Genomic DNA, 18,403 nt, shown 5'->3' with positions numbered 1-18,403 from the left:
GCTAACCTATCGCACTTACGTGAAATTCACGTAGGTGTCTAAGTTCATTTTGACATCTGCATATTGTACGTACATTCGGTGTTGAGCGCAAATCCTAAGATGGCGCCCGCTTGATTTTTGCAGAACTTCAGAAGCTGCTGAACTTTAAATCCTGTGTTAGATTGATTTTAAGGTAAATATGCTTTGAATACTGAAGAACCCCTGCATTACTTCATATTTTACACCTGATTTTTAACCTCTATCAATTATAGCACGCGAAGGCTGCAACAAAACAGAACAAACTCACTACATTTGGGAAACAAGATTGACAATGCTCAGATTGAATATAAAAATATCACAATCTTTTAGTTTTGTTTACATTTTCCAATTGAGAATTAGTTTTCTTCCAAAGCCTATTAGAGATAAGGTTGGTCTTTACTACCTATGATTAACGTAAGAGCTACGTGAAAAGTGCGATGGAAAAAAAACCACGTATGTTTTCACGTAACAATGACGTTTGGATTATTTTGAGTGTACACCGGAGTAAGCCAAAACGGGTGGGGCAACATGAAATACTAAGTTTTAAACAAGATGACAATAAGTGTTAGCAAGTTTTTTGTTTCGTAAAGTTATTTTAATTTGTTAGCACAATGTTTTTGTTAGCAAAAAGCAAACTGAACGTCACCAATAGTATTAATGTCCACTTCGAATAGATTAATTATTTGAATGGGCAGTATCAATGACGCAGTATGTCCGTTGGATCACATCCGAGATATTATTGCGTCTATGCCATATGAATTATGACGCGGCTTTAAGCAAAAAATGCCAAAATGTGATACCACCACTACAGGTTACGCCTTTGGTTTCCATCATATGGGCTAATGGATTATGCCCTCCCATCGCGGCAAGGTCGCATAACCAAGGGGAGGGGTTAATATTTCAAGTTACAGCTTTAACTCATATTCGGTTATTGGCTTTTCAAAACTATACTTTGACGAAGGTCTGTTGTGAAAAAATGAAACAAAACTGTGCAACCGTTTTTGGAGTAATAAGCTTTTATGTTTTTGGTACAACTCCAGCCGTGACAAAATCTTAAATACTTGAAAAACATCATATTGTAGTTTTTGGAATTCCCGAAGGGAACTCAACCGATTCGAATGATTTTTTCAGTGAAGCTTCTTATTACCTGACATTGTATAGTCCGCATTTTTTTTGATAAATCGACTAAAAATAACATGGTGGCCTAAGAAATTTTATATGAGTAGTGTTGGTCCCCCAAGGAATACCGGAATGTATTCAACCAAACACAAAATCCAAAAATAGAAAAGTTTTTTTTAGACCTTGTGAAAAAAGGTGCAAAAATATCGAGAACCAAAAAAGTTATCACAATTTGAATTTTGTTTTGTGGTGATAAGATGAAGCTGCCAATAGAAGGGATAAGAATTATGCTTGGAATTATTCGAGTCGTTTCTGTTTTGATGCTATAGTTTTTCTTCTTCGGATTTTACTATGAATTTCTTTTGGGATTCCTCTAAAAATTCCTGCAAGTATTCATCCAAGGATTCTTGTATAAATGGCTTTGGTAGAACATTTAGGGATTGCTTATGGGTCTCCTTCTGAAATTTCTTCAGAGATGGCTGCAAGTATTCAAGAATTCTTTAAGAAATTTGTTTCAGGAATTCTCCAACCATTGCTTCAAAAAATATCATTTGGCTCTTCCAAAACATTTTCATGTGGTTCTATCAAGATTTCCTCCAGGAAATACTTTCAAAGTTAAAAAAAATCTATTTGACGTTCTCGAAGTATTCCTCCAAGCAATTCCTAGGATTTTCCTTTATAAATTTATCCATTGATTCTCCTATGCCGTATTCTAGGAATTGTTCCAGATACTTTTTTCAAGGGATTCTCCATATTTTACAGTCATTTCAGTTCAAATCGGCTAGAATTTCCACATGTTTTTTTTATTTCAGGAATCCCTTATTTGTTCTTACAAGATTTCCATGAAGTCTACCGATAGTTCTTCAACAAATATATCCTAAAATTCCTTCCAGGGTTCTTTAGTAAAACAACAAGTATTATTCCTGAAATTCTTTGAAGAATGCATGTAAAAGCTCATCCATTACATTGATACATCTGAAAACTCCTCCTGGAATTGACTTTTTTTCAGAATTCCTCCAGTTATTTCTTCTGGGGTTTCTTCAAACATGTCCTCCAGATTGTTTTCCTCATACGATTTTTTGGGGGAATCCCTTGAACAATTCCTAGAAAAAATCAGGAGGAATCTGTAGACTACTCCTGGTGGAATTCTCGGACGAATTTCTGTTTCTTAGGGCATATACTGCACGTGCACATAGAGGACGTCGTGTACGGTTTCATGAGGGTTTTCTTGTGGTGCGTTCCATAGGAATCCTAGATGAAAGTGATAGAGAAATATTTTGGATTGTTTTTGGGAATCGCTAGAGATCAATGAGACAGTTTTTTTTTTCTTTTTGGAAAATGCCTGGAGGGGTCGTCTTGACAATAATGCCTGGAGGAGTCTTGAAATGAAATCCGAGACAATCTCTACCAACTTCTTGGATAAATTCCATGAATCCTTTGAAGAAATGCCTGGACCGAAATAATTTAGGAAGGAATCCATGAAGAAATTTCTGAGGCAATCCCTGAAAAATATGAAGGAATCTCATATATGAGCTTCATGTTGAATTTCTAGAGACATCTACATGGATTACACAGCTATAAATGGTAGGTGTTCAGACAGACCGCACTAGATGATATTTTTGCCTTGCAAAGATAAGTCAGAGACTCCGTCAATTCTGATTTTTCTGATGCTATTTTGATACAGATGTTTCACAATACAGAGAAATTTCATTGTTACAGCAAATAATGCAATTCTTTGTTATTCCGAACGCTTGGGGTACGTTTTTCTGAAATAAAAAAAACACTTAGTTCAGTCTTTTTGAACACCGACCAAATATTCCTAGAGATCTCTATGAAAAAATCTTCGCAGTGTAATTCCTGAAGCAATTTTTGGATTTATCTGTGGAAAATTCCATAAAAAATTTTAATCTAGGAATTCCTGGATAAATTGACGGGAGAATCACTCTCGAAATTTTTCATGCAATATGTTTTAAAAATTCTGGAGAAATTTCTGTAGCCCTATCTGTACCGATTCCATGATCCTAGGTTGTACGTTTTTTACTTTTGTATAAAAAAAAAATTCGTACACTGAGGAAAAAAATATATCGATTTCCATACGAAACGATTATGAAATTTTACCAGAAGAAAATATTATAAATTTCATACGATGGCGTTATGAACGAATTAGCTTGTGGTATAGTATGCTTTTTGCAGTACAGTAGTATAGATTCCATAAATGTTTCGTATGAAATCTATGAATACTTGTTATGAACATCAAATTGTACTCGTATGAATCTCAATATATTTGAGTATGACGCTTGTACGACACTTTATGTAATTTATTTTATATTATTACGACTTTTGCAGTATTTAAATTGTAACAAGACGTTTCTCGTAGTATTTTTTTGTCGTATAGAATATCACTTATAGCGTCCTTTTCATTCTAAACACGACCACTTATTGGAAAATGTTGTTTGCAACTTTTTAAATTGATTATAAATGAGCACTTCAACATATGAAAACTATGCTATATTTTTGCAAAAAATTGACAATAAAAACATCGTTCACTTAAAAACATACATTTCGGTCGCTGTTTACAAATCAACAGTTTGCATCCCCGTTGAAAATGACATCCAATTGAATATTGCCGTTGTCAGAACTAAAATCACCTGGCAGTTCGGCACCGCTCCAGAAAGCTTCTTTGAGATGTTGAACAGATTCTGAAGAAGATAGTCGATTAATTATATGAAACAAATCTAATAACTCAACTTACGTTTTGTTCTACCCTTCTTGAAAACCTCGTATTCCCATTGTGCTCCCATTGCACGAGATAAAGCTTTACAAATTTCTTCTTTTGGCCGCCGTATTTACGCTCTACGTAGAATTTTCGATAATTACTTTTTACCTCTAAACACGGCAAAGGCCTGCATCAAAACTATGAAATTCGCGAGCTTCTTCTGTACAAACGCCATCTTGATCCGAATAGAAAGTAGACCAGACTCGATTCATAAGAAAAACGTATGAACTTTTTCAAACAAGGCTTGCATTGGATTTCATAAGTACATCGTATGAAATGTTATAGAGCCTCGTATGAATCTTGAATTTGATTCGTATGCTCTTCATAAACGATTTATGGGAATCATACGAATCGTATGAATTGTTTTTCAGCTAGCAAAATACTGTTTCATACGAAAGGTGTTATGAATAGTTATGTTATAGTAGTAGTTTCCTCAGTGTACTATCTTCGTGTTTTGTCACAAAATGAAGGATTCGGATATAACCTATTTAATATTTGATATGGTATGTCGTCTTTCTGAATGTGGATAAAAATCATAAATTTTGAGCTGACGAATTATGGTACAACATGGTGTTCAGAAAATGTCCACACAATGATCTACAAGAACCGATATCACATGGCCAAAATCAATCGTCCATGACTCTTGTGAATCAGAATAAAAAAGTAAGCCATACACGCTCATGCAAATTCTGACCATAGGTGTACCACTTCCATGATCAATTTTACAAAAACTGTTCAGAACTCTATTCTAGGGTCTCATACCATTTCATTAGAGCGAAAAAAAAACTAAATTCGGTTCAGAAATTATTTTTTGAGAGCGTTTAAAAGTATTGTAGCGCCGCTCGCCGAGGTCACTGAAAGATTTTTGCAGCATGGATATGTTCGTTTTTTAAAGTTAGTTTTCTTAAGTAAGGGATTATCAGAACTATCTCTTTTTAGTGCCAATGTCCAAAATTACCCCTATGCATAAAGAAAGCAAAAAAATGAGAATTTTTGATAAATTCATTGTAAACATTCGTTTAAAAATGTGGGAGTATCTCAACAGATACTTTAGGAAGATCAAGAAAACGCTGAAAGTGGAGGTAGGAATCTTTCCAAAAGTGAATAAAGGAAATTGAGCAGAATATTTTACGATTTTTTATTAAGATGATCAAAACACCATTAATTTTTGTATAACACGTTACAAAACTATGCCGGTGGACTGTAATGAAGTTAAATTTCATTATGGGACAATTCTGTTTGGTGTTTTTTTTACAACTTTTACTGAACAAATTATGTAGTCTCGTAAGTGTAACTGAAATATCATAGGATTATACGTTGAAAACTTGTATAAACTAAAATTGGACAAAAATGCAGATGGGCCTGGCTTGCGATTCACGGCAGTATAGGACTGTGTTTATCGAAAACAATTCTCGCACAGATGATTTTGGAAAACTACAATTTGGAGGTCATGCGCAAAGAATATCAAAATGAATAACTGCAAGATAATCTGACTTACCTGAGTTACCTCAGGGATGTCAAAAATCCTTGTTTGAACATGACACAGGCCTCTCTGCCAAAGGACGAAGTCTGCGTGTCATCTGTAGTCGATTGTAAAAAAGTTGGAATATTTTTTATTTATACTTGTAAAAATGGAAGATTTCTCCTAATGCTTCCAAAACTCAATTAATAATATTCCCACATAAACCAAAAGCTTTTTATTTGAAACCTTCAACTAGACATGTAATACGATATGTAATACCAGGAAGAAAGCTCTACAGAGAATTCAAAATAAAATTTTGAAAAAAAATCTGTGAGTGCTGTCGAGCCTGTAAGCGTTGCTTTCGTTGTCTCTTGTTATAGATGTCCAATAGTGCATACTGAATCGTTGGAAAAAGTGAAATAGTTGATAATCCTCATAAACGGCTACACTAGTCCCTGTGTGTATGATTTTGTCTTCGTTGCAATCTACCTATGATAACAAATCGGAGAAACTAAATTGTGTATTTCACGACGGCATTCCAATTGATCACAATGGCGAAGAACTGCGAGAAATGCTCACTCTCTATCAAGGTTGAATGTGAGTTATACACAGTGTGCGAAGGAAATTGCGCCAAATGGTTTCACGCTGATTGTGTGGGCCTCACCGAAAACGACTTGTGTGCGTTGTCCAGCAATATCGTTTGGATCTGCGATGCATGCATGGTGCTATTCTGTAGGATGAGGGAGAAAACGAATATCGATGCGGCTACGAACACCGAATGCTCCCGACCCGTCGAAGAGGAAATTAATGACCTGAAATGCGCTGTAGCAAAAATCGCCGACATGCTTTCAAATGTTATCCAAAAACCAACTACCACTGCTGCGCCACCACATCATTCTACACCCGTGTCGTCATCCGAACTTCTCAGCAAAACCAATGATGAGATTTCTTGTGAACCAGTGCAACACGAGCCCAATAATTCTTTACACGCGTTAGGAAGTGAAACTTTTGCTGTATACTTGTCCAATATTGACAAATGTGTAACCGAAAACGACATTAGTGTGATGGTATCACGATCATTGAGAGCTCCTTTATCTTGTTGTAACGATGTAGTGAGGCTTGTGCCAAAACACAAGAACACTAATACTTTGGACTACGTGTCTTTTAAAGTTGTATTGGAAGCGAGTTTGAAACCACTAGCATTGAGTGCGTCTACTTGGCCTAGACAAATCAAATTTCGAGAGTTCAAAAATCGAATGAATGAAACATGGAAACCTAGTGAATAACGATAATCCTGAATTTGTCAATCGGTATTGTTTGTTTTAATCTTTGGTCGTTTATATGATGTTGTATGTTAGAATTTGTTCCTGATTCAATTGATTATTGTGTGAAAAGTGGAAATGTCTTGTAGTTAAACGTTGTTTGATGTAATTGTATGTTGAATGTGTGTATGCTAATTAGTTTTAAGCAGCAGTCTGTACGGCCTAGAGCCGAAGACGGTGAAATAAATAAATAAATAAATAAATAAAATGATTCTGAAGCTTCCTCCCTGGTATAGTAACAATGAGTTACATAGAATATCCAATGTTGAAAAATTGGAACAAATGTCAAATAAATTATATTGATAATTTCAGGAAAAAATCGTTACGATCTTCTATTGCCACGATTAATGCGTTATATATTTAGGTTAAGTTAGGTTAAGAAAATTGAAAACGTGTTTTTTTTTCTCTTATAAGCAGGTGAAATCAACTCACCTGTAAAAAATCTGAACTGCTACGGCAAATGAAATGTAGTATGTTGTTAACAAAATGTTAATAAATCTTACATTTGTTTTACCAAATAAGGATGATAGTGTTGTCCAATAACACAGAACACTTAGATATAAGAATTGAATGTAATGTTTGGAATGATACTAATCAAGAATTAAAAAAAAATGCTAGATCTATGAACATATTTGTGGTTTTATGATTGCCTGTGCGATAAATTTTCGAACCCAACCTTAAGGCTGGTTTGCTACCGACAAGAAAAGGAACCGCCTATATCGATGCGTGGAGAATTTCTTCTCAGAAATGGTTTAGGAAACCACATTTATCTGATCACAGTACGCAGTTGAGAAGAAATGTCATATTGAATGGGGCTCTCTGTAGGAAATTTTTGACCCATTCAGTAAATAAATGTCTTTACTTTTCTTGAGCGAAACGGCATACTTAGCTTTACACAACACAGTGTTTTACAGAAAAACATCAGCGTAGTTTGAATTGGACATTTTATTTTGAAAAAATCGTCAAATAATCGACGTCAATTAATCGATTAACTCGATTATTTAGTGAGCCAGGAATCGATGAAAAATTAATCGATTAGTGAGTCGATTAATCGATTAATCGAAATAATCGATTAATTTGCGACAACCCTACGCGCAGCTCATTCGTATCACGGACGGCAAAGCGAACGGGTCACCATCGGAATCGGGTTGAGACTTCCCCGACAGCAGCGAAGAACAGCAAAAGAGAGGTGCGATCGCTCGCGCAGCTCATTCGTATCACGGACGGCAAAGCGAACGGGTCACCATCGGAATCGGGTTGAGACTTCCCCGACAGCAGCGAAGAACAGCAAAAGAGAGGTGCGATCGCTCGCGCAGCTCATTCGTATCACGGACGGCAAAGCGAACGGGTCACCATCGGAATCGGGTTGAGACTTCCCCGACAGCAGCGAAGAACAGCAAAAGAGAGGTGCGATCGCTCGCGCAGCTCATTCGTATCACGGACGGCAAAGCGAACGGGTCACCATCGGAATCGGGTTGAGACTTCCCCGACAGCAGCGAAGAACAGCAAAAGAGAGGTGCGATCGCTCGCGCAGCTCATTCGTATCACGGACGGCAAAGCGAACGGGTCACCATCGGAATCGGGTTGAGACTTCCCCGACAGCAGCGAAGAACAGCAAAAGAGAGGTGCGATCGCTCGCGCAGCTCATTCGTATCACGGACGGCAAAGCGAACGGGTCACCATCGGAATCGGGTTGAGACTTCCCCGACAGCAGCGAAGAACAGCAAAAGAGAGGTGCGATCGCTCGCGCAGCTCATTCGTATCACGGACGGCAAAGCGAACGGGTCACCATCGGAATCGGGTTGAGACTTCCCCGACAGCAGCGAAGAACAGCAAAAGAGAGGTGCGATCGCTCGCGCAGCTCATTCGTATCACGGACGGCAAAGCGAACGGGTCACCATCGGAATCGGGTTGAGACTTCCCCGACAGCAGCGAAGAACAGCAAAAGAGAGGTGCGATCGCTCGCGCAGCTCATTCGTATCACGGACGGCAAAGCGATCGGGTCATCACTGGAATCGGATCGAGACTTCTCCGACAGCAGCGAAGAGCAGAAGAGTGGTGCGATTGCTCGCGCAACCCATTCTTGTTTCGGTCGGTTCGTTTTGAAGGATTGTCATCGCAATGGAGAGTCACAAGTTCGTCAGGGCACCTACCGAATCGGGGTCCGCCGATTACGACACAATGGTGCTCTTCTAACTTCGTTACATTGAGTACATCAAAATGCAATGTTATCACCTTTCATCGCAAGCTGAAGCCGATTCTACATGAATACAAGATTGGCAGTCAACTATTACAACGAGTTGATAACGTTCGTGATTTAGGACTCCATCTCGATACAGCTTTGACTTTCAACATTCACTACTCGGACATCATCGCTAAAGCAAATAGGCAGCTGGGATTCATCTTCAAAATTGCTAGCGAATTTCGTGATCCATTGTGTTTGAAAGCTCTATATTGCTCCCTCGTCCGGTCGATATTAGAATTTAGTGATGTAGTTTGGTGTCCATATCAAATAACCTGGATTACTCGAATTGAGGCTATCCAGAGAAGATTCATTCGCTATGCTCTACGATCGCTACCCTGGGACGATCCTGTTAATTTGCCACCTTATGAAGACCGATGTCAGCTTTTGGGCCTTGAAACTCTACAGAAGAGAAGAGCTGTCAACCAAGCAGTATTTGCAGCTAAATCCTTGTTAGGAGAATTAGATGCTCCCGCATTATTGGACGAATTCGAGATATACGCTCCAACCAGGAATCTCCGCTCCAGAGCCTTTCTTAACCTTGGACACCGATCCGCCAACTATAGCTTGCACGATCCAATACGGTTTATGTCAGCCAGATTCAACGAGTACTACGAGCATTTTGACTTCAACCGATCAGCTCTCGCCTTTCGACATAGCTTACAACGTAATACGGTACCGTAGGGCATGATCTCTTGATACAGTTGTTTGGCGATTGGCATTATGTTTAATTGATTTTAATATGTTTTTTTTTGTGTGCTTAATTGTTATTGTTAGATATAAGTTGTAATTCTTGTGTAATGTTTTGTGAAGAAAAGATATGGGGTTTTTATGCTTTTTTGAGTAAGGTTTATATGTCAACCAACTCAAGGGGGCTTTTCCTCATCATATATTTCATTAAGACTGTGAGTCAGATGAAATAAAATAAATAAAATAAATAAAATAAATAAAATAAATAAAATAAATAAAATAAATAAAATAAATAAAATAAATAAAATAAATAAAATAAATAAAATAAATAAAATAAATAAAATAAATAAAATAAATAAAATAAATAAAATAAATAAAATAAATAAATAAATAAATAAATAAATATCACCACATCATCATTTTTAAATATATTGTAAAGCATTCCTGATCAAAAAATTGTTTGTAGGTTCAACCCATTATTTTTGAGACTGTTTTGAAAGTTTGCGACTATTTTTCGATACACTCCTTATAAACCTACTTCGTCCTAGGGCCACCTTTAAATCACCACATAGAACGCTGAAAATTACACAGAACACTATTTTTATGGAAGATATGGGAGCTTGGATTTTAAAACTTTTCATCACCCAAGTGTCCATACTGCCCCATGGCGGTATCCACTTTGCCCCGCTAGCTTGATGGTGACTACCAAATGTAAGCTTTTTTTGAACCTCTTTTTGGAAACAAAATATTTTTTTCCAAATCATGCAACAATGTTTAATAAATGGTTAACAACTCAAAAAGCATACCACACATAAAAAACAGTATAATATTCATGTCTTTACAGTCAAAATAGGCAAATTCCTTAGGGTGTTCATACTGCCCCGTGTCCCCCTATCGATCGATTCTCATTTCGACATTGAATTCAACATAAGTCAATCATTTTAGGTATATAAATAAGTATACTTCGAACAATAACGAGTAAATTGCGTCAAGTACAAAGGACGTTGCATACCTCTAGGCGTTTAATGTGATATGGAGGTTTTGGACTTGGATTACAAAAATGGTCCCAATTTGTAAAAATGGTTTTCGCTGAGTGATTTGAGACTGAATTCAAAGTCTACTATGGGCTGTAGATAATGAGTGACAAACTCTTTCAAACTTCATCAAATAGTGATCGTAGAACAAACTGTATCTAAGCGTTTCAAAAATGCTAGAATCTCATCAATTTTCAATATACGATAACTTTGTTGCCTCAAATGTTCTCAATTCTAACGAAAATAGCTCTGACATGAGGTATAATACTAATACTCTTCACATTGTTTTGAAGTTCATGCAACTTCTAATCAACACCACAAAATACAGCGATCAAATATTTAAAATCTATAATTCCAAGCCCAGGGAGAAAATATTGTTTTATTTTTGTCAATTTAAGGTGAAGATTAATCGAAGCCAAACCTCAAATTTTCAAGAGCACAAATCTGGAGAACCGAAAATTTGAGGTTTGGCTCCGATTCATCTTCATCTTAACTACTAGCCAGCAATAATTATAACATATTTTGTTCGAAAAAAAAACGTGCAAACTGAGCAACAACATCTGTTACAATTCTGTTGTAAACCACTCGTCGGGCTATTACACTTAGAAAAGCATTTCTATAGTAAAAATTACCATGAGTAAAAGGCTCATTACCGGTTTGGGAAACTCCAGATTGGAAAATTTTCGAAAATTCGTTTGATAGAGAACCTAAGGGGATGTCCATTAATTATGTAAGGGTTTATGGGGGGAGAGGGGGGTTTGACATTTCTTACGCGCCATACAATTTATTTTTAATTTTAATTTGAAAAATCTTACCATGGGGGAGGGGGGGTTGAAAAACCCCGAAAATTGTCTTACATAATTAATGGATCGCCCCTAATGACAAGCAGTTTCACCCTGGTCAGTTATTGACATGGGATATATAGCAAACACATATATTTCCTTCAAGGCACAGTGAATGTAAGATCGATGAAATATCTAACCCCAATTCTCCTGTACATCACGAGTCAAGTTTGACAATACTCAGGTCATCCATAGGCAAGACATAGACAAGAAGTAAAAATATATCTCTTTTGCCAATATACAATCTATCAAAATGGCCTGAGGGTTGTCAAACTTAGCGAGGTTATGTTTTTTAGTGTAATGAAGATATCTCGTACCGTAAAACGGGGTAACTTTGATAGTTTTTTCGAAGAAAACTTGAATATTCATGCATGCTGTTTCAAAGAATTATAATTTATATTTTTAAAACAAGTACTGACATCCTAGCTATCGATCGCACTTGATAGATTGCCAAAAGATTTATTCTGAATGGATATATTATTTTTCATATAATCGAAAGTCGGTTTTCTGTTTTGGGGTAACTTTGATAATGGAGTATAAATCGAACAAGATTGAATGAATTACGGAACATATATAGGGCGTTGCATACCTCTAGGCGTTTAACGCTATATGGAAATTTCTGACTTAGATTACAAAAATGGTTCCAGTTTGTAAAAATAGTTTTTGCTAAGAGATTTGAGACCGAATTCATGTTCTACTATAACTAGGCTGTCATGGGTAAGTGACAAAAACATTATGACTTTATCAAATAGTGGTCATAGAACAGATTGTTTGAAAGCGTTGCAAAAATGCTAAAATCTTGTAAATTTTTAAAATTTGCATAAAAATCCTGATCCTGATCCAGCATCCTGATTTATTTTCGAACAACTTTTGTAATATGACTTAAAATGTTCTGCTAAACACAATACTTCGTTCATGGCTAATGTATTTGCAGATGCTGAACTGAAAATTGCAATTAGCTTTTTTTTTTATAGGAAAGGAATGATAATTCAAGACTAACAATTCAAAAGGCCTCATCTCCAAAAAGTAAACAATGAGAAAAATGCAATCTTGTTTTGTCAAACAATAAATCAAATTTAAATTATGAATTTAGGCATTGTTTGTTATTTTATCGTCCAGAAAGTCGATGGATAAACTGATTTATAGCTATGGATATTCATTACTATCATTTTAGCAAAAAATCCTGCTAAAAAACGAGTCAAAGGAAATGAGGCTTTTTTTTTCACCAAAAGCTGTGCAGCCCTTTTCATTTGTGCCCATACACGCCGGCCGACGCTGATGAGGCCTGTGAGTTGACGCCTTTGTTTACTCTAAAATGTGTTGAGGCCTTCTAGTTGTGGCTTGTTTTTTCATCATCTTCTGATGTGGCCTTTTGAAAATCATTCAAAATTGATGATGAAATAAGAAATTTGAAGTGTAGAAGAGTGTTAAGTGGTGAAGTCAAGTACATGGAGATCCCTACAGCAAGAGAAGATTCGTGCGGTCGATTGAATATGTGATTGATTAAACCTTTCGTCATCCATGAACATTATGTATGTGCTACGCGAGTTTGTCGTCGAGAAAATGTATGGACATATTGGTTCAATTGAAATAATATTGCAATTGAACGTTATTTTTCATGCAATTGAAACCAAATCGTGTTTTTGTTGATCATTTGTGAAGTACAGACAGGCTGACACAGGTATTATTAGGTAGTATGATACAAAATACATCACTCTACAGGAACCCGATGGAAAACTTGATAATGTTCGCCGTTTAGACAACCACTGTATAAAATAATACAAGGAGCAGTCGCTCCGTAGTATAACCTGCATCTACTTAGTGAATTTGGAACGTTTTTCGCAATCTACATTGCAATTTTGATATTTGTTTAACAGGCCTCAACTCGGTTTCCGTCAGATATAGAAATGAGGCCTTTTTGAGAAAAGGCCGTATTTGCGATGAATATCCTGGTTAGCGGAAAATGAGATGGGGCCTTTTAGAAAAATGTTATTTTTTGAATTTTTATGCATATTTTTAAATGACTATTGTATGTTTTAGTAAGAATAGGCTCTTATACACTGAAATCAGCAGAAAACCGATGTGTTTACATTTTGGACTTGAGGCCTTTTCAATTGTTGGTCTTGAATTGGCTAAACCTCACCTTTTCGAGGAGGTGACATTGGGCAAAAACAACTCTAGCGTAACATTTGAAAAGGGCCTATCTGCAAAACGTAAACATTGAGAAATTCTCAATTGAAGATTCCGTACCACATTTATAATTCCTATTTTAAACCCATTTGCATTTTTACTAGTTTCATACCTGTGTTCGACACCCATTAAAGTCTGTTGCGTGGCCCATTATGTTTCTAATCTCAAATAACACAACAACTCGTAAAAATTGTTGAATTCAAACATCATCGGCAGATAGGCCCTTTTATGAATCTTCAAACCAGTTAGGCCCTTTCAGTTAGGCCCTTTGATTGAACATGGTTTCAGTTAGGCCCTTTTATAATTTGCTAATTTTATTGATTTTTGAATCGGTTTGCAAAAATCTTGAACAAAATTTAGCGATTATGTGAAAAAACACTATATAATAGCTAAATATTGGAAATTTTCGGCTGAAGATTCAGTACCATATTGATTATTCCTATTTCAAACCCATTTGCTTTTTACTATGAAACTAGTAAACTAGTAACTTGGGGAAGATCCAAAAATGACCTCCATCGTTTTTCGGGATTTCTAGAACCCTTCTACCCCCTCTGTCACGCTTTTTCTGATACCCAATCCATGCACTGTCACGTTTTCGTACATCCCCCCATTGGAGGAGGCCCCAATTGATGGACGTCATTTTCGGAGAACCCCTTGTGTTCGACACTTATAATGGTCTATTACGTGGCTCACAACGATTTGAATTTGAAATAGCACAACAACTTGTAAAAATAGTTCAATTCAAACATCATCCGCAGATAGGCCCTTCTACGAATTTTCAAACCAGTAAGGCCCTTTTTAAATTTGCTAATTTTATTGATTTTTGAAGTGATTTGCATAATTCTTCGACAACATTTAATCACAGACAAACAGACGTAACACTTAGAACAAATCTCGATCAAAATCATAGTCACGAGGACATGTACGCCCAATGCTAAAATTAGTGTGTTTGGCCGACGGACCAACAGATAGCGTTAGTGTGTAAACGTCAAACGCGAACAAAAACGATGTGAGCGCTGCGGGTGGTGGATTGGCCACCTACCATATTTTTGAATCGACCGTTAAAAAGGTGGTCGATGGACAATGATGAGAGTGTGACGTCTGTTTGTCTGTGATTTAATGATTATGTGAGAAAACAACACAATATCATACAAGCTTAATATTGGAAACTATTCTATACAAAATCAGCAACATATTGATTATTGATATTTCAAACCCATTCACTTTTTTTTACTAGTTTTATACTTGTGTTATACACTCATTATGGTTTATTACGGGCCCAGATAGCCGTAGAGGTAAACGCGCAGCTATTCAGCATGACCATGCTGAGGGTCGTGGGTTCGAATCCCGCTGGTCGAGGATCTTTTCGTAAAGGAAATTTTCTCGAATCCCAGGGCATAGAGTATCATCGTACCTGCCACACGATATACACATGCAAAAATGGTCAATCGGCAAAGAAAGCTCTCAGTTAATAACTGTGGAAGTGCTCATAAGAACACTAATCTGAGAAGCAGGATTTAACCCAGTTGGGACGTAACGCCAGAAAGAAGAAGAAGATGGTTTATTACGTGGCCCAGAACGTTAGTAATCTCAAATAGCATAACGACTCGTGAAAATGGTTGCATTCAAATATCATCAGCAGTTAGGCCCTTCAATGAATCTTCAAACCAGTTAGGCCCTTTCAGTTAGGCCCTTCGATTGGACATGGTTTCAGTTAGGCCCCTCCAGTTAGGCCCTTTTATTAAACATAGTTCCAGTTAGGCCTTTTTGGAATTTGTTGATATTAGTAATCCTTTATAAGAGAGATTCGCGGAAGCTGACATTTCTGTCAAAGTGTGAGCCAATCGAGCAGCGAGAGCTGTCAAAGTGTGAGCCAAACGAACATGCGTTATGTTTGTTTTGAACTTTTGTTGAAGAGTAATGTAATCCGCTTGAAATTATTTCGGTAAAAGTAATTTTGGATGAGGCAAAAAATGACATATTTTTCTTTTTTAAATTTTTGTCAATGCGATTTTTAGTTGTTGACTTTTTCGACTGTTTATTAGTTTGGATATGTAGCTCAAAGATCTATAAAGAAACAAAATACACATTTTAGCTATGAGGAAGTCATGTCCGTGTTACAATATTATTCTCGACGCCGAGCAAAATCAGCACTGCTGGCCTGTTGCCAAATCATGCCATTTTACTTCCGCTTATCTCTCTATAAAGGATCACTAGTTGATATTATTGCTTATTGAAGTGATTTTCATAGTTTTTAAATAAGATAAAGCGAGAGAAAAACTATGTAATAGCTAAATGTTGGATATTCTCGGTTGAAGGTTCAGTACCTTATTGATTTTATCTATTTCAAACCCATTCACTTTTTTAGTTGTTTTATACTTGAGGGCCTTCCTTAGCCGAGCAGTTTAAGTCCGCAGCTACAAAGCAAAGCCATTCTGAAGGTATCAGAGTTCCATTCCCGGTCGGTCCAGGTTTTTTCGTAATGGAAATTTCCTTTACTTTCCTGAATATAGAGTACCTTCGTACTTGTCACACGATATACGAATGCAAAAATGGCAACTTGTAAAAGAAAGCTCTCAGTTTATAACTGTGGAAGTACTCATTGAACACAAAGCTTAGAAGCAGGCTCTGTCCCAGTGAGGACGTAATGCCAAGAAGAAGTATAAGAAGAATTCTTGCAGAGCTGTTACAAAAACAAACGAATTTGTTTTTGTGAAAATCGCGACTTTTGGAACTCGATCCACAACTAGAGGCAACAAATAAAAATTAACAAATAAAAATTATTCAAAATTTTTAATGTAATTGATTTTTTTTTCAGGATAAAAAATCAGTTTTTCAACTAACTTCGCATTAAGATTATGATAAAACTAGCATAAAAATAGAATGAGCTTGAAATAGGAAACAATATAGTACTGAATCTTCAATAAAGAATTTTTATTAATCAATGTTGATTTTCTCACATACCTAATCGATTGATGTTGATCTAAAACTTTGAAAATCACTTCAATAATCAATAAAATTAACAAATTCCAAAAGGGCCTAACTGGAACTAAGTTTAATAAAAGGGCCTAACTGGAGGGGCCTAACTGAAACCATGTTCAATCGAAGGGCCTAACTGAAAGGGCCTAACTGGTTTGCAGACTCGTAAAAGGGCCTATCTGCCGATGATGTTTGAATTCAACCATTTTCACGAGTTGTTTTGTTATTTAGTATTTAAAACGTTATGGGCCACCTAGTAGACTATTATGAGTGTGAACACAAGTATAAAACTAGTAAATAGGAGAAAGGGTTTGAAATATTAATAATCAATATAGTACTGAATCTGCAATAAAGAATTTTCAATATTCAATGTTGATTTTCTCACATAATCGATTGATTATGATCTAAAACTTTAAAAATCTATTCAATAATCAATAAAATCGACAAATTCCAAAAGGGCCTAACTGGAACTATGTTAAATAAAAGGGCCTAACTGGAGGGGCCTAACTGAAACCATGTTCAATTAAAGGGCCTAATTGAAAGGGCCTAACTGGTTTGAAGACTCGTAAAAGGGCCTATCTGCCAATGATGTTTGAATTCAACATTTTTTACTAGTTTTTATGTTATGTTAGATTTAAAACGTTACGTGGCCCAGTAATAGACTATGAGTGCCGACCAAAAGTTTAAAACTATTAGATAGCAATGAGTTTAAAATAGTAACAATCAATATGTTACAGAATCTTCAATCGAGCATTTCTCAATTTTTACGTTATGCTGATAGACCCTTTTCAAATATTTCACCAGGTTCCATTATGTGAGAAAAACACTATACAATGGCTAAATATTGAAAAATATGGAGGAAAATTAAAAATGCACGGAAGGGCCAATCTGATTTTGATGGAAATTTTCAGTTAGGCCCTTTTATGACCAGTTAGGCCCTCTTAGTTTTATTATTTTCAGATAGGCCCTTTTAAATTTGAATAAAATTACCATTAATAATGCATTTTGCATGCCCGTAAGAGTATGTAGGAGTAATTTACGTAAAAATTGATACGAATAATGAATAATCAAGTTTGTTTACATTTTGCAGTTAGGCCCTTTTCAAATGTTACGCTAGAACTAGAATCGATACGCAATAAGATCAAATCAAGAGAACAGTTTTTCGCTCAAGATTTCCAGAGCATTTCAATAACAATTGATACGATGGGCACACGGAGAAAAAATGAAAAGTAATTTCAACCAATTTTCAATTTTTTTCCTACTAAATCTTAGGTTGAATTTTGCATTATTATTTAAAAACTTTGTTGCGGCGTGCAACTGGGACTTTGGCTCGGGTGAGCGGGAACGGAAAGATCTGTTGATCTTCCGTCCACCTGTTGCCGGGAGCAACAGGGCACAGGACCGATAGCTCGACTGGAGGGGGCTCATCACGCTTTACATAGCTGATCGACTGGATTGCGTACATGTTCGATCATGTCGCTCGGAAGGATGGGAAAGGGAAACAAGCAAAACTAACGACTGTGGCATGTGTGTGTGGGTCAATTGGGATGTTTGTTAGTTGTCGGGATGAGAGGCCGAAATACTCGCGGCGGCTCGAGGTTATATGGAACAGGGGTGGGAAGGACTCATAGACAAACTCATCATAAACTTCGCGTTGGCGCGAAAAAACTTCTTGGATATGTTCTTATATATTTGATTAACCCGTATAGGCCTGAGTGAAAGCAAAAAT

The sequence above is a fragment of the Aedes aegypti genome, chromosome 1 (assembly GCF_002204515.2).
Source record: "Aedes aegypti strain LVP_AGWG chromosome 1, AaegL5.0 Primary Assembly, whole genome shotgun sequence".
Classification (NCBI taxonomy): Eukaryota; Metazoa; Arthropoda; class Insecta; order Diptera; family Culicidae; genus Aedes; species Aedes aegypti.
The sequence above is the reverse complement of the archived record's forward strand: the minus strand, read 5'-3'. Positions refer to the sequence as shown.